The 23,816-nt window shown below is 43.2% G+C and overlaps 1 protein-coding gene across 10 annotated transcripts in view; it reads left to right on the forward strand.

Annotated features, from left to right (window-relative positions):
- si:ch211-278a6.1 (SRC kinase signaling inhibitor 1) overlaps window positions 1-23,816 on the forward strand; it is a 95,795-nt gene that overhangs the window by 32,746 nt on the left and 39,233 nt on the right. The gene's annotated exons all lie outside the window — the stretch shown is intronic.

Here is a 23,816-nt window from a genome sequence, read left to right on the forward strand (position 1 = left end):
TTGCACTCTTGCTGAGTTCTTCTTCCATTTTGTCAGTGTCTGTGATTTTTCAGACCAGTTCTTATCAGCTCAACATTTTCTTCTGGCTTCCTCTTATCTGTAGTTCTGCCTGGTGGGGGTAGAGAGTTGTCTTGTGTGGCCAAGGCAGGGAATAATGAGACAGGTGCTCAGCCATCCTCTCACGCACAGATACTGGTTTTATCCCTCTTCCACCAATGCTGTATCTCTGTGTGGGACAGACTGTTTACGTGCCCTGTCAAAATAAGATTTGGCCCAAAAGGTCACACTTGTTTTTGCTTTGCTGTCATTACTGTCTTTCTCTCTCTCCTTCAGTCTCCCACTCTGTCTCAACTCAGGATGCCCCAGTTTAAGACAGTAGCATGGAGGTCATTGAACCGCAACGAAGCAGCGTTAATTAGCTGCAGTGTGAGAGCGATTCTAGGCAGTAGGCTTAGCCCATAGCTAGATGCCAGTTACCCACTCCAAATAGGTATATAATCTTATCTTTGCCTCCAGTGTTTTATATGTCCCTTGGATTTCAGACCCTGTTACTCTGGAAGTTCAGGCTGAATCTTGAATTGATTTGTCTAAACACTGAGTGATATGCAATGCATTCCTGAGCCCACCTGAATGACATGTTTCCAATTGAACTGCTGTAGTGCACCCATTACTTTTGGTCGGGCTTGCTCATGGGTTCTCGGACCTGTTTCGTGCGTCGGACCTGCATATGTCAAAAAAATGTATTCTGTTTTCTACTGGGTTACGCCACCAATTTGATGTTGAAGGTACTGGGAAGTGCCAGTGAAGCTATGACAATAACAATCTGAATTCAGATTTCTAGAAAAACAACAACAACAACAAATACTGAGAAAATTACTTCATGTTGTGCACTGAGTGATTCAAACTGAGTCACTGAGTAGCTTTTCTCCTGTTCAGTCTATCTTTGCCTCTGAGTCACTGTTGATGGCAATCTTGTAGAGATAAGAGAATACATGCAAGCTTCCGAACATCATGTATGATGGAGGTATTGTGTACCTTTGGAGGTACAGATGCACAGGTTGGCCTCTGCCTCATCCATCCTTATACAATACAACAGTGTCATCCAGTACAAAATCATTTCAAGGCAGAGAGGAAATGTAAGAGCAAAAGGTGTCAAGCAGAAGCCAAGATGGTGGGGAGGAAAACAATTGAAGAGAGATAGATAGAAATGGAAAGATGCAGGACTGTGATAAGGGAAGCTGTGGTTAAGAGCTGAGACATAGTAAAGCATGGAGAGGGAGGCGGGCGGGACAGAAGGAGGGATAACGGGAGGTGGAGGGCCGGTGAAAAGGGCGGAGAACTGAATAAACATGTGGAAGATTGAATGTGATGGAGAGTGTTGGAGACAGAGCCTGTTTTCCAGATGCCTCTCTCTAAAGATAAAAGGAAAGAAGGAGCAGCGGTCCTCTCCAGGGACATGCTCAGAGGAAGGAGAAGAGGAAGTGGGGAATAGGGAGAGGGGGCAAACAGGGGGCAAGTAGAGTTCTCCGGTAATACAAGCAGCTAAGTGCGGGAAGGAGTGTAAAACAGCCGCAAAGAGACGGACAATATATTGTACCCTTTGTCCCATAACCAATTATGGCCTGTAATGGCCGAATCATTTATTTGCTGATGGAGCATAATTGCATGTCAGAGGGTTTGACTAGTGGTAACTGAGCTAATAAATCTCAGATGATTTACTGCAACCACACAGGCATGCATATACACAGTAACACACACTCACAGTGGAGCATTTAGTATACACAAAAAGAAGCGAGTGTTCTCCTATCGGCTTGCTAAATCACAATTCCTTCTCCACTGGAACATTAAGTGGACCTGCGGAGATGCTAATGCAATTACAGCACGCTTGCTCTGTACACAAATCAGAATAATTAAAAGGTCAGAGAGGACACAGTAAGCCATTAATATCTCATCTGTATGTATTTGTAGGTGCTAAATTGCTTGCTGGGTAGAGCTTTGTTTTTTCAAAGGTAGAGGATACGCTTTTTTGTTTGTTCGTTGTTTACTTGTCCTTGTGAGGCTTAATCTCACTGCTTTAGCTTAACCAAACATTGCGTCCACACAGGTACAAAGAGACGACCAAGCACGCACACCAAAGCACACATGCCTCATGACGCATATGTGCACAGGCTGATATGGAGTTAATACTACACAGGAGTGTGTGTGTGTGTGTGTGTCTGTCTGCATGTGTGTGAACTCTGTGGGGAGTAAAACTGCATGTTCAGCAGTTGTCAAGCCCTATGTGGCCATTGTTAACCTTGCACAGCTCAGCAGGTGCAGCTCTGCATAGGGTAAGATGTCTGTGTGGGTGTCATCCACTGCTCTTCAGTCTATTGTAAAGTAAAAGTGGCCTTTGTCTCACAGTAACACGCAATCAGACTGGTTGTTATAGACTGCAGATAATAACAGATTTTATGGAGAAACAGTGAGTTCTTAGAAGTTTGCGATGATTGACACTAATACACTGTTGTTGTCACTGCTTTCATACTGTAATATTTATGAGTTAATACTATGTAATTCAAAAACTATTTTACCCTCAGGCTTCAGACAAACTGTTTTAACATACTAAATAGCATGCGGGTAAGGAACTGCTGAAGCCGAGTGTTGGATAATGCCAGCAAAAAAGCTCAGCTAACTTCATCCAAGACAGTTAAAAAAAAAAAGAAAAGCCCATTTATCCCCAATAAAAACCTAAACGACGACCTATCCAGCTAGTTAATTACATGATTATGTAATTAACTAGCTGGATGGATCGTCGTTTCAATGATCATGACAAAAAAGCTGTCAGTGCCTCACTTAAAGTTTCATGGTTCATGGAGGGTTCAACTCGCTGCGAACAAACGCAGTGCTGGTTGCAGACATGCTAACAACTGTGTCTGCAACTTTAAGGTTATCGAACATGGTGCCCTTCAGCTTTTACATTTATTACGTTTGACCACATAATTGACTTAATTTGGTTGCTACCCTTAAAAGTACCAAGTTAGGTGAACGTAATAAAACTTCCCCATTGAACACCTTTTTAGTGCAGAGTCCATTTACATTAGTCATTTTTATTTAATTAGTTCAGAGTGATCAACTAATGGATGATTCTGAGCACCAGTTATAACTAAAAACTAGCTAACTGGTTGAATTGTATATTTAATGCATGAAAAGTTTTGTCAGACCAAAGTTGAGACACTGGAATCTAGTGACTTGCCCTGATCATCACATCACAGAGCCCAGTCACTTAACAAAAAAACACAGATTGGTAAAAAGCCAGAGTTGAGCATTAAGCATGAACCTTCCGTCGCACACACACTTACTAAAAGCAGATTCTCACTGCAGAGATTAGCTCCCTGCGATGCCTTCTGCGGGGAGTCTTTGCCTCGAAGGCTGCTTTGACCTCTTCCTACTCTTTATGAAGGCCTCTCAGGTGCAGATTTGGACTGAATCTAACAAGTTAATTAAACATCATCGCTATCTCAGAGGAGCAGAAAGCACAGCCTTTGCCTTCACACACCTCTGATTTTAACTGTGGGCATCGGTCAGTGTGGTTTCTGAGTTCTGCTGAATGTTGACATGGACCTAAGCCCAGGCTGACTGGTGTTAATTACCACACCACTCCTCTTGCTTTGCCCAGCATGCGATTGGCTACTTTTATCTGAGCGAGGAAGCACCCTGGGGATCGTGTGTGTATGTGCATTGCATTGATGGGGCACATTTTATTAGAGCGCATCAAAATGCAGAGATTGACGATCCCTCCTGTTCCAGTGGGCTGTGCGGAGTTGGCGTGCATGCTCTTATAGATTTTAGAAATGGATGAAATTAAATTTAAAGACTCTTTCTCAGATTACGATCGCGAGGAGGAAGGTAGAAATTGGGTAGGCAAAAGTTGAGGCAGATGGTGGAGGAAGAGGGTAGGAGGGGAGAGGATGATGAGCGGAGGGCTGAGGGGGAAGCAGGCAGGGAGCGGAGGTGTTGCCGGGGTGACGGGGGAGAAGGATGAAGTGGGACGTGCCAGTGGAGCGTCAGTAATCTGCTGCTCTGGCTGGCTGACATGACAGTCAGACATACACACACACACACAGATGCAGACACACACTCCATGGCCCCCAGTAGGAAACATTGTACTCAGGTTCGTGGCCAGTAGGAGGTGTGGCCAATCTGCAAGAAGGCCACAGCAAGTCTTTTTTTTTTTTTTTTCTTCTGCCCTGCTGGCTTGGCACAACCACTCAGATGTACATAATGAGGGAAGTGTAGATAGAGAGAGAGCCAGAGAGAGAGACTGAGAGACAGCAAGACAGATAGCCAGGGACGCACAATCAGAAAGAGAAGGAAGAGACAATGTTCAGAACTGGCAGCCTCGCTTCTCTCTCTCTCTCTCTCTCTGGCTTTCTGTGTCTCTCTGCCTTGCTGTGTTTCTTCCCATACTCCTCCTCTCTCCCACCTCTTTCACAATCATTTTGTCCCTCCCTGCCTTCCCTCCCTTTGATTTTTCACACAATATTCTGCCTAAGCCAGTGTCCCAGTGAGGTGGTGACAGCTGGGGATGAATTTGGCGATGGGTGGAGGGATGGCATGATCTATATGAAAAAAAGGGAGATAGAGGAGCACGGATGGAGAATGCTGGGAAACCCTCAGGTGGGCGCTTGAAGTGGTCCCCTCTTCCCTCTTTTCTATGTCCCAGTCCTGTTTGTATTTGTCTTTTTTGACTCCATTTTTTTATCTCCCCCCTCCTCACTTTGTTTTTAAGGCATCCTTTTAGTTGGTGCCTTTACATGGGTGCTTTTGGTATTTAATCTTGATAACCTGTGGGACTGAGGGACTCTCTGCATGTGTGTGACAGTGTGTTTGTATATTTCTGTGATTGTGGTTGTTGTCATGAGAGTCACGTAGCACTGCTGTCTGCTTCAGCCTGCCTCCTGTATGTTCAAAGGCTGTGGAGCTTGGTGGCTCCTTCAGGACTCAAGCTGCTGCTGCTGTCATGACAGTCTTCTTCACAAACTCTGTCATGGCTTCCTGTGCACCCTTCGGGACTTTTTAAGTCATTTGTAACCAGTCAGTTTTAGTTCATCTGATTTCTGTTGTTGCTGCACCTGCTGCCACGCTGATTCATATTTGCATGTTTGAGAGAGCAAAAATGTTTATGTCGCTGTTGAACTTTATTTGGCTTTACTGTTCAGCTTTTCTGCAAGGGTTCTTGCTATCCGTCATATATCGAACACATCTGTTTCCAAAGGGATGTCAGAATGACAAAATAAAAGCCTCCAGTTAGTCAGTGTTGCCACTCCCTTTTCCAACTATGCTCCATATTCATTTCCCCGTCCCTCTGCTGTCTGCTTATATTCAGTGACAGTGTATGATCTGAGGGAACGATGTTAGCAGGACAGCTGGGCCAGCTAGACTGCTTATTCTTCATAATTATATCACTCTAATGACCCCAGTGACAGCATGTGGGTGCATGTGTGAGTGTGTGTGAGTGTGTGTTGTCAGGTGAACATGATACTGAAAAAGTGACAAGGACACTGACGAGCCTCTGGGTTTTCTCTCGCTTCCTTCATGATAACCATGCATGAAGAGGACTGTGGTGAGATGCTAATGCACTGCTTACACACCCCAACACAGCGATATGACAGTAATGGGTGAGTGTATGGGTGTTTTTGTGTGCACCCGTGTGTTGGAGTTCTCATTAGCCCACAGGGTTTTGAATCAATAGAGGCCAACACCTCTCCTCGCCTCTTTTGTCTTGTTTTTCACAGCACTGAATGCCAAATTAGGATTTGCCCGAATGTGTTTTTGTGTGTGTGCGTGTGTGTATATGCAGTGTGTATACGTCTGCATCTAGATTTCATGTGTATTTCATGTGTGCATGTATCGGTGTGTATGATGCCTGCGCAGTGAACCTTGCTTTGCTTCTTGTCCTTATCTTGCCGTCTTGTGTCATTGCCTCTCTTGAAGAGTCTTTTTCCCCCGTTAATTAGCCAAGTGAACCTCCAGAGTTTAAGCCATTATTTATTCATCACGCCCTCAGTTTGATCTCATCACTGAATAGGGAGTTAATGTGTGTGTGCATGCCTGTGTGTGCACTCGGGATCGATGCCCGAGGGGTTCAGGGTTCGCAGAGTCGGACCATTCAATGCACAGCAGCCTCACAGATTAAAACAACTTCCCCTGCATAAATGACTTTCCTCATCCACGTCTTCTGAGCACACCTACACTCTGTTGTCTTCATAACATGAGTTTAAAGGATTCAAGACAGCTAGAGAATAAGTAGCTCTCACAAGTGAACAGCTGACACTTGTGTTTGTGCTGGGATTTCTTACGTGTGTGGAGAAGATGTGTGTATGCTCTGTGAATTTCCAAGTGTGTGTTTGGGACACTCTTACTTTAGCAGTACCTCCCTACCTGCTTTTTTTCTCTTCCAGAAAATACTGCCTGTAGCTAATGATTATTGTCATTATTGAGTCATTTGTCAATTTTCTTTAACTGTGAACTGATTACTTGTTTAGTCTACAAAATGAAAATGGGCTTCACATATTCCCAGAGCCCCAAGTGATGTCTTCAGATTGCGTGTTTGCTCAAATGCAGCATTTCAGTGTCATGAAGAAGCAGGAAACAGCACTGAATTTTCCTTGATAAATTAGATTTTTGATAAATGGATTTGTATAGTCTACGCGGTTGTTGTGTGTGTGGTAACAAGTGAGGATTTACTTTAAAAGATGTGCCTTTGCTCAGGCACGGGTCTGCTTATCTCCAGGCGGTGGTTGAACTTGAAACTCTGGATTTGCACTGTTTGTCACTACCGTGGAGAGGAGAAGAGAGATGTGAGGGTGAAATTGGCCGTGAAGAGAGAGGAGATGATGAAGGGCTGTGGCAGAGTTTCTGAGAGTTTCTATCTTATATCCTCAAAGTGATGCTGCCCTTTGATACATTTTCTTTTTCCTGCACAGTCATACTGACACGACATGAACAGTCGACCCCTGGCTTCAGCTCTCTGCGGGAATGTGTTCTCACCACCACCAAGTGTTCAGGCTGTGTTTCAGATATCAGCAATGGCAATTTTCTTGAAAAATTGTTTTGCTTCTGCTGTTTGGAAAAGCTCTAACGTCTGATGGTCTTGTTGGTTAACACGTCGCATACAAAATGACATGAACAACCTCATCAGGTCTGAATGAATGCTGCATTGTGCTGATGATGACATTTTAATGTATTTATAGTCACACTAACATGATACTTCATTGATCTGTAGCAGGAAGCTGTCTTCTTTTCCCATTCCTCTACAGTAGGATCAGAGGTCAGTTTTTGTTACAGAGCCCAGTTTTGCTCAAGGACATGTCACAAGGTCGTGGGCCTTGAACCTAAAGGTCCTCCAGTTGAAGGACAGGCCTTCGAGTCACTCTTCTGTCCAAGAAAACTTTGTGCCCATGGACTCAAATAAGGACTTGTTTGCCATAAGCTACTACTACTTCTACTACTACTAATAATAATGATAATACAGATGTCTCTTGTCAACCTGGTTTTGCTTTCAGGTGTAAACCGGTCTTTCCTAAGCAGGAAATTATTAGAAATGAGTTAACTTGTTGCTCTAAACAAGCTCCACTTGTTGCTTTGCTTCTGAAAGTGTGATGGCCTCGATAATGAAAACTGAAAAGGGCTTTCATCTTCAAAATTACAGCAAAACATACAAATCTCCAGATGTTTTTAAAATACTGTCCTTTGAAGACTCAAAAACATGATATTTTTAGTTTTTAAGGGCTTCATCGTGTCTTTTCGTCCTCTACGACATTATTCAAGAAATATGCGGACCAGTTGGAGTCTCGGTTACTTCTCCGTAAGATGTTTGTGATGAGCAGAGAGAATAAATAAAAACTAAGTGTGCCTTGACTTGCTGTCAGTCAGCTGGATTTTATTTCCCCTCGTATGTGTCTGTAGCACTGATGATGCAGGGTGACAGTTGCCCAAATTACAGTATTTCAGTATTTTTATTTACACTATTTATTTGCCACTTGTGGGCCAGTGGAAACAAGTTGTGAACACAACAATGATGTGGCATCACCTTTAATATACTCTTAAACTCAGTGGCAGGCCGTGCATTTGGTACCTGTGCCTTCAGTGGGGGCATACCTGACTTAGTCCACCTCTTAATACAACCAAGTCGCAATTAAATAACGTCTATTATATTTATACAGTCTATTATATTGGACAAAAATCAAACATACACGTACTGGAAGCAGTGCAGCCGAGAGAAATGCTACGAAATGAAGAGAATAAACTGTTGGGAATAAATTAATACAATTTCGTGGAACAAATATTAGAATTTAAGTTGTAAATGTATGTCAGTGCTTCTGACAGTGTTTAGGCCAGCAGAGAAGGCCTTGCTGGCCCTGACGGTCCGCCACTGCTTAAACTTCTAAATGCTCCACTTTGTTCACTAGCTAGTTTCTAACTGTGTGTGTGTGTGCTGTTTGGGAGCGAGCAGGTAGTGTACAGTTGATTTTCTTTTAAAAAAATCTTTTTCACAGCTGCTTGATGCTGTTGTGTGAAATGACACTATGAGACGAATGAGACTGAAACAAAACGCTGAAGTGAAACTCACTGTAAACGTAAAGATGAGGAGCGCTGCAGACTCGGGTGATAATTCTCTGCAGGTTCATCACTACGAGCTTTTGTTGGCACATTCTTTCTGCATTGTTATGTGATGCATAGTTACTATATAAATATGGGTTATGATTTTCACTTTAGGTGTTGAGGATCTTTTGCACCTGCATCTGCAACAAGTTAGTCTCTTTATAATAGTGAGTTGTATGTACCACTATTATTTCTGTCACTGGGGTTTTAATGTGTGGAAAGTCATAATTGATAACATCTACACATATGGATTATGTCACTCACCAGGGGAAGTCGGATATCATCTGACGAGGAGGCAGTGAGGACTGAGGGGACCAGACAGAATCATTAAACCAGTCATAAATAATGATCAGCCTGTTTAAAGCAGCTTGGGTTAGCTATTTGCAATGGCTTCAGGTCATGATTGAGTCGTGGCGCCGCGGCCTCCTTCATTCATTCCCTTCATTCGGCGACAGCTTTGTGTTCTAATGATCCACAGGGTGACGGGGCCAAAGGGCCTTGCTGAGGTCAGCAGGGGGGCCTCCTTCGTGACATAGGTTTTGGATTATTCGTGCTCATGCTTGGGGAGACTGGATTTGTGGAGCTTGAAATAGTTGGTGTGTGTAGTGGGTGGGGGTGGGGGTGACATGAGGGCAAAGCTGTAGCTGGAGGCGCCATCTACAGACAGAGAAAATGGAGCATGTGTGCACATCTGCTGCAGCTGGCCAGAGGGTGAGAGGACCAGCAGGTCAGAAACAGAATATGACCAGATGTCAACTGACTGGAGATGAGAGCGGTGAAAGAGGTTTTTTTTTTGGTAAATTAAAGGCAGTGAGGGAGCGTTGCATTTTTAACAGCTCTAAGAAGGGGATGCAAATAAGCAAGAGAGACAAAGTAGTTGGAGAACATGCCGTGAGTGATTCACAAGCTTTTAGGCAGCTACTGGAAATCTCTCAAAAGCGTCTAGCGAAGCATGAAGGGCTCCACAGTCAGAGCTGGGAGAGAGAGAGAGTGAAAAGAAACGGGGACGCGAAGGCAGAGTGGAGGGAGGGTTTGCTTTTGAAAATAAAAGAATAACTGAAAGCCATTTTGGCGTAAATGTCAGGTGCATGTAAGGAAGAGTCAGGAAAGAGTGAAAAGGATGGAGTGAGAGAGGCGCTAGATGGGGGTTTCTGGCCGATAACATAGTGTGCTTGTTTTTGGGAGATCCGTCTGTTTGTCAGTCTGTCCGTCTTTCGGGGGTTCGCCGGTGAGATTAATGTTCTGCCATCAAATCCGAGACTCCCTCCTGTCAAACACACACTCCGAAGCCTATTTATAACCAGACGCCCGCTCACAAACACTAATGAGTCTCTGGGTGACAAATGGATTTGGAGCACACCTTGCAGACCGGCCTCCTCCGTGGTGCTCCATCTTCTCCCGTCGCTCATCCAGCCCCTGGCCCCACAGCCAGCTTCTTCCTTAATTCTTTTCTCACCTTGTTTCTCTGAGTCCAAACATCGTGCCACCAATGTTTAATTGAAAACCGACCAAAATGAGCAAAAACAGGATCAGTGATTCTTCCTGTAGTTTTTCCTCTCCACTCTTGCCTAATTGCATAGATGCCAGACTCGGAGACGATGAAGAAACAGGAGTGGAAAACAGTCTGTTTCCCAGAAGTCACCCGTGCGGCAACATTTTGCCTTCCTTGTAAGTTACGCATTGTTGACAGGAAAACAACAGGGAATCAACAGGTGCTTAATAATCTCTCGCCACGGTAACCATTCGTCAGGGAAAGCCTGTTGACCATCTGTCCTTTCCTTTTCTTTTCTTCTCAACTAAAGCTTCTGGGGTTTTTGGTTTTTGTTTGAGTTAACTGAACTGAAGTCTGTTATGAGTTTTGTTGTCCCCGATGAGTGGGAGGTCTCGAAGTGGATGATAAGTTTTTGTTATTTTATAAACTGAACTGCATCATATGGAACTTTCCATTTTTGCTCTAATATAACCTTTGAAAAATGAACTAAAGTTGGAATAAAATACTCCATTTAAATAAAGCCAACCACTTTTATCTAAATGGAGTGTTTTATTCCATAGCCATGTAAGCTGGGGTCAAATCAAAATGTGGATCTGGAGAATCGTGACGCCCCTGCTCACCTTAAGCCCTGACTTTGCCTCCTCTTTACCAGCCTCGTTCTGCCAGCCTCTGTATTCCCATTTATGTCTGTGGCTTTCTAAGTGTCATCCACCTCTATTCTTAGCCTCTCTCTTTCAGTGGCTGCCTTTGTTTCTCAGTCTCCCTTGCTGTCAATCTCGATCTCTCTCTGTCTCTCAGCTAGTTGTGAGGCAGTGCTAGTGCTTACTGGATTAGCAATGGGTTGCTCTGCCAAGTGCTCTGAGGCTCTGGGGCAGAACACTTAGCAATTGTCAGACTCCTCTTTCTTTCAGCCAGCAGGTGGCAAGAGGAAAAGGGAAGAACTATTGCTGAAATAGAGACATTTGATGTCTCCATTTATGTTAAATGCTGTGTTCTTGCTTACTCCACCACAGGAGTAGTGCTTTTTCTCCAAAGGCGTGATTAGCCAGTCTCCAAAGAGACAAGTCTCCCATGGATGTGATTGGCAGCATTGGAGGTGGAGGTTGAAGGAAACAGCCAAACAGACTGCCCTCAGGACTCATCATAAATGCCAGTTGAACTTGGGTAAATGTTACATGGTGCTCTGAGACTCAATTACAAGGAAATGTTAGCATGTCCGCATCAAAGCCTTGCAGCCATTTACCATAACATACAGTAACTAAAAATACCAGCAGCGATATTGTAGGAGAGATTCTTGATTGTTGCATTTACAGATTAAAAGTGACACATTATTCATTTATTGTGGATCCAAAAGTGCGTTTTGATCAAACTTTTCTTCATGTTTGAATGCGTTTATGGGTCTCCTGTAATGTTAAATCAACCAGGAGAAAGTGAAAGCTTGCTTTAAATGTTTTTCCTGACAACATCAATAAAACCAAAAACAAAGCAACAGCAACCAAACTGCCTCAGGATACATTTGAACTTCTCTCTTTTTTTGGCTTTGATCGATCTTGACTGCTGCGGTTGAAGGAAAGTTTTGAAGCAGCGGTAGCAACATTTTCTAATCCTCGTCCTGCTGTGGTAACACATTTGGGAGTGAGCTGGGACATCGAGGTTAGGCTGCATGGGGTCAGAAACTTTTCAGCTGTTTTTCTTACTTTCACAAAGTGAAAAACAACCAATGTCAGTTGATGTCAGTAAAATATGTAGAGGTTTCATTTTCCTCCCTGTGCATTAATTTTCATTTAACTTGTCGAAGCCTCACCTGCGGTTTTTACCTCTCCACTGTGGGTGGAACAACTGTTTGCCTCTTTGGTTGTTGTTTATAGCAACGGGCTTGTCAGGGGCTTGTCTTTGCTGTTTTTGTTTGTTGCAGTGGGCGCTGCGTTGTGTTGGCAGTGACAGCTTGTTAACGTCTGACTCGTCATCTCCTCCTCCTCTTTCGTGCCAACTGGCTGCTCTTCCATGCTCACCTACAGTACATCACCATAGAAACCCACGCTCCTTCTGTATGGCCGCCCCGCCCCTTCATCCCTCTGCACACTAACCCAAATCAGAGGCTGAAAACCCATGCAGCACCGATGGAGACAAGAGATAGAGAGGGAAAGAGGCATGACAGGGAGGAGGAGGAGGAGAATGCAGTGTTGGCTTCAAGCGGGCACAGAATGAGCTGATAGCCCTGATGCATGTGCACAAAGATCAATGGCAGTGTGATACCTGAATGGAACAACTTGCATCCAAACATAGACACACGTGTGACAAAGTGGCATATGATACTGTGTGGCCATTAGTCTCTGAGCTAATGTGGTGTACAGAAGGACAGCCAGTCGTTGAAACACACACACACACACACACACACACGCAAGAGGCACAAGAGTGATGGATGAGCAGGATGTTTCTTTGAGTCAGTTAGGGTCAAGGTTATACAATAACACAACCCAAAAGCACAAAGACATGGAATAACGGTTTGCCCTTACTGCAGGACGATGCTGTAACTGATTAAATGAATGAATGAACAGAAGATGCAATTGGTAAATGTATAAAAGCTACTCGCTTCAGACCTGAAATATTCGACTTGAAATTCAAGTGTGGTTTTGGCTATTCTAGAAAAAGTTTTGTACAAAAAGTGCTCTGCCCACGAGGACCATTTATCACACAGAGCCACATACTGAAATAAAAGGTAACGTCTTCTCTGACAGGTAGCAGCGTCTTCTTGCTCTCTCCTCTGTGACGGAGACAAACTGGCAGGCAGCAGAGGATGACGGGGGATGTGAGGCAGAAGGTGGAGCTGCTGTTTTTGTCGAGCTCCTGTGTAGCCCACTTTGTGAGATCCTCTGGGGACTGGTGAAACAAGCAATTACTCCAACAGCCCACTAGGGACTGCTGTGTGCCACTCATCTCCCTACTTATTATGAGATCATAAGAGGCATGACAAAACCATCCCAAACAAGCTTGAATGTTAGATTTGGGATTTCATCTCTGATCTGTGTCACAGTTTTCACTTTTCTTCAAATACAAATGGCATCTTTGAGCTCATGACGCTGTTTCAACATGTGTACTTTCTGTTCTGCCTGTCCTCATAGATCAGGGTTTAGTGTTAACACAAAGAGAAATGATTTCAAAATAAGATTTGGGGAGAAAAGAGGAGAGTTTATTTTGATCCTGTTAACTTCACAGCCCTCTACAGTAAATGCCATTTCCTTCAAGGCAGCCTAAGGAAAATCCACCACCTAGCTCCTGCTCTCTGATTCTCCATTTGTCTTTTGTCTGATGCCAGCTGACAGAGAGCAGTTTGAACTGTGACACGCGACAATCAGCATCATAACACATCTCTGTGCCATGTTGACGCGACAACTTGTAATCTCTGCTGCCCTGCTTGTGCCACATCTGTCACTGGCTGTGTCTCTCACCGGCATGTTTGTGCAACCTCGCGCTGTATGCTTGTTGGACAAATATGTGTGGGTGGGTTGGGGCTAGCTAACTGCAGACTGCTTTGTGAAACAGCTGACCTGTTGTCAAGGCGACCGATCTGCCATGACAGCCGCTGTCACATTCGCCTCAGCTAATGACTGGCTCTTTTGATTGATCCCTTCTTTTTTTTTCTTTTTCAGCTTCTTGAAGGTAATTTTTTGCCTCCTGCTCTTTTAATTAAAAAAAGTTCTGGCATTAGCATTCCAATTAAACTGTCAGGGTAATTCCCACCGAAGAGGAAAATTGCTCCTGTTATTCTTATTATTTGAATAAAATCAGCCCTTCTGTTACTGTGCCTGCCTCCCCTGCTGGGTAGGAGACAAGAGAGATAATTGTATGAACCCACAGCTTTCCTCTGCAAGAGTCAAAGACCTGTGTTTTGATTCTGGCAGTTCGGGCTTGTTCTGAGCCTATTAAGGCCATTCACTGTCTGTGTCTTCATCCCATTTTGTGCTTTTCGGTTTAACCTTTGCCAGTCTCCCTGAGGCCCTTGCGTTTGGCCTTGTTTGCAGGACCTCAGCTGGTGCCGCATAGTTTTAAGCGCTAATCGCCTGGCACCCAGCTACCTCTGCACTCCTGTCATCTACAAACAGTCCACCAGAAGACTCTGTGTGCCTTTTAGTCAGCTATACCTGCTCATGCAAATTTGTGTCAAATAACGAGGCTAGCGCTAAGACTTAACATCATAACAAGTACAATGACATCTGCAAATGTTATAATCCCATTAAATGATAATGCTGCTAAGTGAAATGCAGTCGAAGCCTGCGCCAGGCTGCCAGAAATGCTTTTGTCACAGCAGCAGATGAAATCCAAACTCATTTTTCTCAGTTTCGCTGCCCACAGTCGCTTCTGTTTGGCTCGTGGGGCTGAATACGTCCTCTGTTGAATATTCCCCTTGTTTTGTGGCGCTTCTCCATCGCTCCTGCCCGCATCTGTTGTGGTAAAGCATTTAATCAGCTGATGTAAGTGATGAATGGATTTCACTATGTAATGTAATTCACCACTTTGATTGATAACCCATGGCCAGAGCCTAACTAATCTGACGACAGATGTGTTCCTGTGGGAGAGTGCTTGTTAGGTTAGCCTGTTGGCTCTGTCTGGAATGAGAATGGCAGCGTGCTAACACTACAAGAGGCTTGGCAGCAGGTCTGCCGGGAGTGGAGCAAAAACAAAAACAAAAAAAACTACATGTCAGAGCCAGCTCGGTAATCCTGCCCCGTAAAAGAAGTAACCTTAACAGTGCTGCTCCAGCGGCAGAGATCTTCGTATTTACCCAGCAGCGATGACAAGATTTGCTGCAAATTACACATCATTACATGATCATTATGAAACCTTAGGCTCCCAATCTTGGCAGCACAAATCGGGTTTTGGCTTTCATTCCACTGAAATGATATAAGAATAATAATCTTGTTTTGGTTCTTAAGTGTATAATTAGATTCAAGAACAACAAAAAAAATTGATCGTTTGCAATTACCTTGCATTTCTACTGGAGCGCCATGTTCATCTCTTTGAGAGGGGAACCTGCCAATTAATAGAGGTGAATTCAATAGATATTAATAAAATCAGCGAATCATAACCAAAATTACGAGAGATTTTTAGTGTTAGTGATGATCATTGCCATCATTGTTTGCTCTTGCAGATCTGAAAAGCTCACAGTTCAGTTGGTGCTGAAGGTGTTTTGGTTCTAAACCAGATCAGTCCCTCTTGATTGTTTAAGTTACATCTTTTTATTTCACACATCTTCTCATTATGTACTTGCAGCTTTTGCCCAAGGGAGCATGTCCAGACATTTTGAACTTGAGAGATTAGTTCTCACTGTACCTTCAAAAAAGCAGTCCTAGCTCTCATTCCCCTACATACAGTTTGGAAGTTTTGACACTTCTGCTTTCCTACTGACATTCTTAGCCACATGTCTGCTGAAGGCTGTTGTATAATAAGCCTGATGCTGTCAGTGTGTTGGCCTCTAGAGGCGAGACAAAGTCCAGAGCCAGCTTAATGAACCCTCAACCGGTGATGTACAGTAACAAGAAACACTGTCCTACAGTACGGAGATGTATGTGTTCTTTGCTCGAGTTCCTGTTTGTGATTATTTTTGTTTTGTTTCATTATATTTGCAAAGTAAACCTGATATCTTTACTATATTAATATTTATCTAACCTGTACCTATACAGGCCACATCAGAAACAAAGCAAAAATGTGCTGCAATAAAAACATGGTCCTATGGTGCTATTCGAGGAACTTCGGAACAAGCTGACAGAAACATGATGCTTATATTACCCCATTAAATTTGAATGCTGTCACAACAGCTACTTCTGTTAAGTCAGTTTGCACAGTTTTGCTCCTTTTCAGGTTTTTGAGTCATTTCAGATACCTGCTGTTCCCCACCTGCTCTGTAGTTGTGTTCCCACCAGTTTCAGTCACCTGTTGTCCTCACCTCCCAGCACATCTGTTCCAGATTTCCTTCTTGTCTCGAAGCGGTCCAGCCTTTGGTCCTGTTTCTTGCCTGCCTGTTTCTGACCACAACCTGTTTCACCTGCCTGCCACTTGCCTGCTTAGTTTGGCCTCGCTGACCGATCACCTCATGCCAAGCTCCACTTCTCAGTGTGGAGACCTGCTCCAAATGGCCACTGTATAATCAAACACTCACATCCAGGAGACAAGGCAAAATAGTAGCATTTGTTTGAAACATGTTAACAAAGAAGGTCAGTGTTGGGTCTGAAACCCTGCAGTAAATTTGTTTGCCATAAAACTAAAATGATGAACGGAAAATGTCTAAGAAGCTCTGCAGATCCCCCTTTCACATTACATGTAGTTATCTGATTCAAAACATGTAGATTAGTGGGAGCTTTAAGTATGCATTTAATTACTTTTTACACCACCAAAACAGTATGTATTTCAAGCAAGACACTGCGACACAGTCCCACTGTACACACAAAGCAGAAACGTAATTGTGAAAAGATTTATAACTCCCTTGCTGCCTTCTTCCTCTGGTGTTGCCCCCTCCTTCATTATAACCCTGTTCATCTCATGAATATGCAGGGTCTCTGTGTATCGGCTCAGATAGAGAAGGCTTCTTAAATCTTCCGTTTATGTCCCAAGATTTTCTTTGCTGCTTAAGCTGCTCAACCAAATTTCACCCCATCAGTCATATTCAGTTGGTGGATGCTTTGCAGCATTTTATGCTCCCGTATGCATTTGGATTTCTGTGTCACTGTGAGTGCGATGTGCCTGTGTTGTTTATATTTTGGGGCCTAAGGGACAGAAAATGACCTATTAGACCTGAACAATTTAGTACGGAGTCCTTGGCAGCCTTCATAGGGGTCTCTCTATTAGCAGTGACCTCCACCTGAGTCTTTTTGTGCCCCCTCTTCATTTTTTATCGACTGTGGCTCCCCCTGTTTGTCAGGCGAGGAGGTGCAGTACAGTAGCCGGAGTGCCTTCAATGTGTGCACCTTATTTTTCAAATGTCAGTGCTCTTCATCTGCTTCATGTGCGCTCTGAGGGAAGATATGTGGCGATGTGTAAGCAAGATAAAAGAAGAGCTGGACGATTTTGATTGGACGAGTGTTTTCGTCCACCTCCCTCAGCCGGAACTGGCCTGTTTGCATGATAAATAGTCAGAGTCTGCCCCTCAGGAAGGTCTGGCTTTTCTGTTCTTGTCCTCCCTCTGTCTGCTCTGTCTCCCTCTCTCTCTCTCTCTCTCTCTCTCTGGAAGTCTCTTTCTTTCTGTGACCACGTTAAATTGCTTGTTGGGTGTTGCTGTGTTTTTGTTTGATCGGAATAAATTATATATTTTCATACTTGATAAAGTGATTGTCAAGCTGTTCTGAATGGAAAAACATAGTGATGAAAAAAAGAAAACTGAAGAAATGTCGAAAAGACTTTTATAAAACACAGAGCGTGATTGTCGGAGTTTAGTGCTTTCATTTTGCGAGGACAAGAAAGAACAGTTGAATGGGACCACAGGTGCCGGTGTTGCCCAACTGCAAAATCAGTCTTTTATGCTTTGTTTTGTTCCTGCTTCCATCACTTGGCCCACGGACTCAGCAGTGTGCTGCATTGTGCTGCGCTGCTAAATCCATTGAGATTAGCTTGAAAGCGTATCGGCCACTTCTCTCATACTGAAGTAGTATTTGTGCTTGCTGTTGTTTCTGTGAATCTTTGGGTAGGATATGAAAAGGCCACAAGTCCACTTCACGTTTAAATTGGCACTTGAAGATTCCATGTAGCAGATGGTGAAATAAGGTAGAAATGTATAAATGAATAAATAAATGCAGACTCATCTAACAAAGCAGTCGTGGTCCGCACAGTTGCCCTCTTGCTGCTGTTTCTTCGGCCTTGCTGCACTACAGTCTGCATACAGGAAGTCCTCTGTAGTTACAGTAATACTGAAGACCAAAGGACAATGGCGTCATCTCCATGTGGGCAGGAAGAGACCTTCCCAGCACTGGTCAATAAGGTGTCAAATTAACAATAATAATACTGTATGGTCATTTATCATACACGCGTGCAAGTAGTCCAGAAAATATGTTATTAGGTGTGTGCAGTTGTACCTTTAATCTGTGCTGAGCTCTGTATGTGTGTGTCTGTGAGGTTGAGGTTTATATACAATGCGTCAAGCTTATTCCTGTCCTGTATGTGGTTGTCTTGTCAGCCTCTTCTTGATGTTATGATGAAGAAGGCTGCTGTCTCTGTCATTCATACTCAGTGTCCACTTTAGTTCATGGGTTATAACAAAAGCAGCATGTGGACTGAGGCTCAGGCAAACAGGTGTCACATTTTTACTATTATCAACCTTCTCTTTTATTCTTCATCCCTGTTTTTTTTTTTTCAGAAATGTGGGACTTTTCACATGCTACTTAACCACCATACTGTTATTCTTGCATGCATTAGTGTCATGTGCATTTAAATTACTGCAGACCATATTTCAATTATTTGTCATAGCTTTCTAAGTGATTCAGTGTCATGGATAACCTTGAAACCCACTTTTGATCAGTAATTAAGCATAACAAAAGACATCATAGTTTTATTTTTTGAGTTTCATTTTTCAGACGATGAAAGTACTCAAAATTACAGCGACAGTGACTATAAGTATGTGTGATTACTTTGTAAATAATGTAAATACTGCTATGTAAAACTGGCATGATGCTTTAAACACACAGAATAAAAGGACTGCAGGCTTATTCGTGCTGCACCCTCTCTATGTGCTGCTTTAGGTCTTTGAGGCAGCTTCCAACCTGTGACTACCAGTCAGTATTGCGCCCTGTGGAGATCAGAGGTCCAGGCACCACTGTCAGAGGAGGTGCAACTCTTTGAAGGCACTCTGTGTACAGACAGGCATGGAGCCCTCCAAATGTCTTATTTCCCACCCCCCCCCTCTTTTAGCTATTACCTTCACCTGTCTCGATGTTGCATCTTATAGAAGGTAGCATCCGCCTCCCCAGTGCGGTAAAGCGAGCAGCACTGATGTAACGAGGTGTGGCTCGGGTGTCTTCTTCTTCTTCTTCTTCACACCCAGTGACAGTTGAGTGCTGACTGACCTGGTTCAACAACGGGCTGTAATTAAGAGGCTCTCTCGCAGGCTGCCGGGCTGACCTGCTGTTATTCCAGAAAGAGACAGCCAGCTTTTACCAGGATGACAAGTGAAACAAAGAGGTGCATTATGCTTGCTACCTTCACCCATTCCTCTCCCGATTCTCTCCTTCTCTCTGTCACGTTTTTACATTATCTCTTGCATTTATCCTCCAGTTAGCATACACGCACATTTGTTGTTCACAGCCACAGACCGACCCCAGAGATGTTGCCATGGAGGCATAGCATGCTCTAATTGTCTGAGTGCGTGCCATTGTGTATTAACAGGTGGTTTGCTGGATCCATATTACTGCTGCAATTTTTACTTGGCTGTCTTCGCAGTATTCCCCAGCGTTGCCCAGGGAAACTAAGTTTGGAGGTGGGAGGGTTGGTGGCAGATGACAGACAGGGAGCAAAGAGCAATAGGTGAAAATATGGGCGTGTCATTTCTTATGTACTTGTTTTATGATTGAGAAGGCATTCCCATCGCCAAACAGACTGCAGTTGCCTCTTTCAGTTTTAGGTGAGACAGCCTGGAGCCGTCTGATTGTCTTGGCCTGTTACTACGCCCAGGCTGACCTTCTTCTAATGGCTTGCTCTCTCTGCCCAGCCGTCAATTTTGCCCCTTTTAACTCTCCGCTCCTCGAAACAGCAGTGCCTCAGAGCTTCCAGAGATTACCTTAATGGAGAGGGAAAAAAAATGGGAAGTGCAACATGCCTGCAGGGTTATGTGCTCTTTTACCTGCAGCCTCATCATTTTAAGCGAAGAGCAAGCATAACCAGCGAGGACACGGAAAGAGTGGGATAATAGAGATGGAAACAAAAGTTCCTTTTTTGAGTTCAGGGTCACATATTTTTTTTGCTGGTTATTCAGTAAAATTCAAATGCCTGCCTCAATATATCTGTAGCAGTACAGTTTAAGGTTTGTGCAACAGCATGCAGTGAATAAAGCGAGAGTCACCTGACAGCCAGTTGTTCTTTTTGCAGGATTAGTAATTATATAGCATAAGAAAGTCAACAGCCAGCACATGAGCTGCTTTCAGGGGGTTAACCTTGCAGGCTTTCTTACTGTCCTTATGTGGCTGCGGGTAATATGGCCCTCGGCTGTCATTTTAAGGTTTAATACACAGAACTGCAGCCCCTCGGTTGGTTCTTGAATCGTGACCTGCAGGCTTTTTAGAGGCCCGATTGGTGGTTTTTCAGAAGGTTATATTTAATCCAGCCGTGCCCCTCTCTCCTTCTAGTTATTTGTTTTAACTGTTCCCACTGCAGCGTATAGAGTTACAGTTGCCAACAGCTGTAGGCATTGCTGATTGCCTTATTTCCTCTAGCTTGTAGCCTTAATAGGCTGGTGCTGGATTTGCTGTTTTCACCTCCTTCTACTAAATTTTACCTCCTCCATCCTTATACTTATATGTTTAATATTCAGCTGGTTTAACCACCTTATGCTTTCATAGCCGTCATCCTATTGTGAGCCCTTCCTTGCTTTTAGTACATTAGGCTGTGTATCAAAACGAAGAGCTCATCTTGCCTTCCACAATCATCTACATGGCGACAACATAGAACAGAAGAGTAGTCGAAAAATACTTCTTATGCAGAGGAAAAACAAAAAAAAATATGACAGCAGAAAGAGGTAATTACAAGGTCAGATGGTTGAATGTTTTGTTTAATTGTAATAAAGTGTTTTATTTTATATTAATGAGACAACAGACCAAAGAAAAGTAATATAAATATATGCTTAGATAAAAATTATTTGGTGAAAAAATCAGTTGTGAAACTTCAGAGTGGCTAAAGGCAATAACTGGCTACTTTCCTGTGTGTTATCGCTGAATGAAGAGAATAAATAATGTAAAAACAAAACATGAAGATATTGGAAAAATGAAGCATGTTTTTCTCACCTAGAAAAGATTGTCTTTGTGAAGATATTTGATGGCGGACCTCGGCACATTCATTAACACACAGTTTCAGCTAGATCATTAAAATGAGCATATCTGAAGTGCAAACACACTTCATGTCTTGACACAATGTTCTGGAAAATTAATCTGCTTCAGGAACTTATTAAAACTGGTGATATGTTTTTCAATTTATTACCCTCGTGGTTATTTATATACCGATGCCACATCTTTTGCTTAATATCTAACAGCGCACAGTCGAGACTGTTCAAATCACAGCTAGAGAAGACCTTGTATGTGCCAAAGAGGTGAGACAGACACTATTCATAGAGCTCCATTTTGCATGGAACGCATAAGTAATTAACATTTTGCAGCCACAGACCCCTCAGTAATAATCTGTTCGGTGTCTAAGAAACTACTTTACTGAAACTGTTTCCAGTGTTTACTTTTTGTTTGAGCTTAAACTTTCACTCAGTGATTAGTCATTTTTTATAACACAGCCTCAACAACAGCCATGCCGAGGTCATTATGTCTTTGGGTTCTCCGTCCATACTTCTTTCCCATTCTCGGAAACGTCTTGCTTTTTCACTGTTGGTTGAATAAAACTGATTTGAAGACACAACCTTGGACTCTTGATTGATTAATTGGTTGATGAAGTGAAATAATCTGGAGAATATTTTATATTAAAAATACCTGCTGGTGGCAGCCCTGACATTAAGTGAACTTACCGTGTTGATTTCTAGCCACTTATGATGTTACAAAGGAAAGTGTAGGCATATATGAAAGCTCCCAAATAATATTTACATGCTTTTTCCAACACAGCATTAATGCAGGAGTGACTCATGTAGCCTCAAGCTGTAGCTGCACATGTGACAAAAAATTGTATAGAGTCAAAATGTTTGAAGTTTCGGTGAATTCTGATGTAGCTGTGAAAGAATCCAGAGCTCCTTTTGCAAGTATGCAGTCTGCAGGTTTCTTATCACTCTGTGAAGCCTTTCTTAAAATCTCCACTCCCTCTGACCCACTTGTTTAACATGCCCAAAATATAAAGCTACACCACCTGCCACTTCCAAATCCTTCAAAGCACACTCAGCCACCTCTCCTTCTCACCTCCTGATTCTCCATGCCATATGTCCATGCATATGATGAGCAGCAACTTTTCTTCCTGAGCCGAAAGTCTGGTTCAGCAGGTGACGGTAGAGAGGAAAAAAAACACCTTTCCTTCTGGGAATATGTGATCCAGGATTTGGCTGTTGTGATACAGAATATTATTATTATATATGTGTGTTGATAGTTGTTGTGGGTGGGTTGGCAAATATCTCATGTCACGGACTGAATTTCCCTACATATATAAATAACCGGCTGAGGGCGGTGGAGACTGGTGACTCAAAATGTGAAAAGTTGAGAATATGGCTCGGTGAAATGCAGGACAGATCTTAATAAATGTGAAGGAAAAAATTGACTAAATTTTAAATAAATATGTGGAAAAAATAAATGCAAAAATCCATTTGTCATTTTTCTCATGTATCATCTTCAATCTGTGGGCCAACCTCCTCTTGCACTTAATCAGGTTGGTTCTTAAGAGTTGCTTTTTTCTTGGTTTGTTTTACCCTGCAGTATCTTTTTTCTCTATGCCGGTGATTTCTCTCTGCCTGTTTGTCTTGTCTTATCTCTTCATGCCCACCGCAGAGAGCTCTTTTTATTTAGGCAGGTTAATGCTCTTGACTGTGCTCTCTATCTTGGCAGTGCAGCCCAGGCCCCATTGGCTGGGCTTGCAGATCTTATCGGCCCTGATTGCAGGCTCCCGTTGTCATTCTAGTCCTCTATTATTTCGTTGACCAAAATGCCGCACCTTTTTCCTGGAGTCTTTGCAGTTGCAGTGTGGTCTGCTGCACACCCAGACTTGCTGACGGACACATTGCAGTCTTGTGATAAATCGTTCACCAGAAATCCACCCTATCAAGGCTCCTTTATGTAGCTTTAAATGATGCTAGCAATGTGTGGGCTTGCACAGATTGTTTTGGCTGTCAGGGTTATTGTCTGCCACCTTATGTGGAGATACACTTACTGTGAGTGATGAAAAGTAAAGATGAATAACCTGTTCCCATTTTCTATTCTTACTCTCCTACCCCCGCAACTTTTACTCCTGCTGTGTTCAAGATGAGGACTTTGTATACCCTGTTCAGCTTTGGAAAGTATATCCACAAACTGCAGTCTGGCAAGTTTTTGGGCTTTATTCCAAACCAGTGGTTCCAAAAACAAATGCAAAGAGTTAATTTCTTTTGGCAGCTGTCTGCAAGCCATTAATTTGTTTAGCATTTTAACTTCTGTTTGGACTTAAACCTTCGTAATTCGGTAGCTATAAATGTTACTAATGCGGTTTTGGTGATGCAGGGTTTCTTTCCCTTTGCAGATTTATGTTTGGCTAGAAGGAATGTAGCATACTCAGCTTTTCACTGTTGTTGTGTCACAATAACAAGCCGTAGTACATATGCTCAGCTTTGCCAGCCATTGTAATGGGGCCCTTGAGTCAGGTCCTTGTTAGCTGATGCACAATAATCTGCAGCCTAATGAAGTGTAAACCAGAGATCTGGGAGGCTGTGAGGGGGCCAGATGAATATGGCCGGCAGCCTTGGTGCACGGTAGAGAGCTCAATGCTAATGCCATTAGCCAGGAGGTCAGTCCATTTCGCCTCACCCCTGTTC

This window comes from Scatophagus argus, chromosome 16 (assembly GCF_020382885.2).
Source record: "Scatophagus argus isolate fScaArg1 chromosome 16, fScaArg1.pri, whole genome shotgun sequence".
Classification (NCBI taxonomy): Eukaryota; Metazoa; Chordata; class Actinopteri; family Scatophagidae; genus Scatophagus; species Scatophagus argus.